Source organism: Trachypithecus francoisi, unplaced genomic scaffold (assembly GCF_009764315.1).
Source record: "Trachypithecus francoisi isolate TF-2019V2 unplaced genomic scaffold, Tfra_2.0 Contig01440, whole genome shotgun sequence".
Lineage (NCBI taxonomy): Eukaryota > Metazoa > Chordata > Mammalia > Primates > Cercopithecidae > Trachypithecus > Trachypithecus francoisi.
Window position 1 is genome coordinate 23430001 of NW_022681431.1, and position 2413 is coordinate 23432413.

A 2413-nucleotide genomic window follows, 5' to 3' on the forward strand; every position below is an offset into this window, starting at 1 on the left:
TCCTCCTCTCCTCTCTTCTCTTCTTCTCTCCTTCTTTTCTTTCTGAGACCCTGGACCATACTACATGCTGAACTTCTTCCCCTGCATTGGATACTTTTCCCATCCTTTCTCACTGTGAGCATATAAGAAACAAAACAAATAACAAAAAGTGGGGCCTTCCTATTCTCTTCTTACCACAACACAGAATACTTCTGTGACCTCAGATACTTGTGGGTTTTTCCCCTACACCAAGCAATTTTCTGGCAGATTCTCCAGCAGACACATGCGTCCTGTAATTCAGATCCCACAGGTTGAGGGCTTAGTTCCACACAATTGTCTCCACTTCACATGCCAACTGAAAGCCTGACTGTAAACTGGGGCTCTCACAACCCCTCCTCAAGTTGGATTGATTTGCTAGAATGAATCACAGAGCTTAAGGAAACCCTTACTTAGGTTTGCTGGTTATTATAAAGGCTATTAGAAATTATACAGGTGAACGCCAGATGGCCATGATATAGGAGAGGGGGTGCAGAGCTTTCGTGCCCTCTTTGGGTGCACCATCATTCAAGCATCTCCAGTGTCCAGCAACCTGGAGGCTACTAGAATCCAATCCTTTTGGGTTTTAATGGAAACTTCATTACTAGGCATTTTTCATTACATTCTTGGTTAATGGTGATTCACTCAACCTTCATCCCCTCTCCCCTCCCCTCTACCTGAAGTTAAGGAGGTGGAGCTGAAAATAACAACATTCTGTTGAAGCCTTGATCTTTGTCTTCCCAGTGACCAGCCCCCACCCTGGAGTTACCTAGGGGGTACCAGTTACTAGTCATCTTTTTTATTAAAAAAAGAAAGAAAGAAAAAAAAAACATTTTGGAGATTCCCAGGATACTAGGAGTTATTTGCCAGGAAAAGGGAACAAAGACCAAATACATATTTCACAGTATCATACGCATCGTTGCCTATGTTGAAATAGATACTATCAGTTGTTGCATGTTTTTGCATCTGTGATCAGTTACCACCTGCTGCCTCTGACTTTTTTTTTAGTGACAATAAGACTTCATTGCTGAGGTTGTAATAAATAGCCTCTTACAACCTCTGCCTCATGAGGTGACCATGAGACCGAGAAACGTTTGATTCCACCATATCCTCACCAGTTAGCTCAGGATGCACTGGGAAGCTCAGTAGAGACAAACAGCCTTGTTCAACATCTCAGCTTGGCCAGGCAAGTCAGGCCTGCTGTCTGTAAGTTCGAATCAATCGACTTGATTTTCTAAGGAGGAAGCTTTCCACATTTTTTTGTCCTGGATGGTATACACAAGTGAAGCAAAAGCTCCCTGCTGCCTTCTGCCTTCACTTGCCAGGAAAATGGATGTTTTCAGAGATGACACATATAAATCAATGTCTGGTATTTATTTAATGTCACACCTAAATTATTAATTCACTCTTGACAGGAACAAATGTACAGTAAAATTTACTAATTTGGACTAATTGAGGGAAAGGCCAATTAATATATGCAAAGCCTCCATTAACTGGCCTCCAACTAAGAGGACTTTAATTAATCATTTTTTTGTTGTTGGCCTTCCCTTGAGTATAAGAGATTTGCATCTCCTAGGAAAATCAAGTTTTCAGGGACTTTCCTCTTCAAAAGAGATTTCTAGATTATACCTTAAGGCCTATATAAGAGCAGCTCTTCTTTTGCTGATTCTTTCCATACGTAGCACCATGACAGACTGTGAAATCCTGAGATGCCAAGAAAATACTGAAATGAGGCCTTGTATAAATACAATGAACATGATTTTTGGCTAACCTGTGGTAGTTTAGGACCAGTATATAAAATCATGTTAATAATAAAAATAATTCTGTTTGCACGGAATACTAAAATAAGCATTTTATGTGATTTAAGTCTTAATTTTTATAGCTGGTGCAGTGGTGTGTTTCTATAGTCCCAGCCACTTGGGAGGCTCAGGTGGAAGGATCCCTTGAGCCCAGGAATTCAAGGCCAGCCTGAACAATGTAGCGAGTTCCCTGCTCTAAGATTAAAAAAAAAAAAAAAAAAAAAAAAAGGTCTTAATTTTCACAGTCCCCTTCCAGGAGGAAGTTGTATGTCTATTCCTATGTTAAATAGAAGAAAACAAAGGTTTAGAGGAGTTAAGTAAATTGCTGAAGACCTCATAGTAATAAGTGGTAGGAAGGATCTAATCCAGGAGTATACAATCTTTTGGCTTTTCTGGGCCACATTGAAAGAAGAAGAATTGTCTTGGGCCACACACAAATACATTAACAATAGCTGATGAGCTAAAAAAAAAAAAAAATCACAAAAAACTCAATTTTAAGAAAGTTGATGAATTTGTGTTGGGCTACATTCAAAGCTGTCCTGGGCTGCATGTAGCCACATGACATAGGTTGGATGTGCTTGATCTAAACTCAAGCTGTC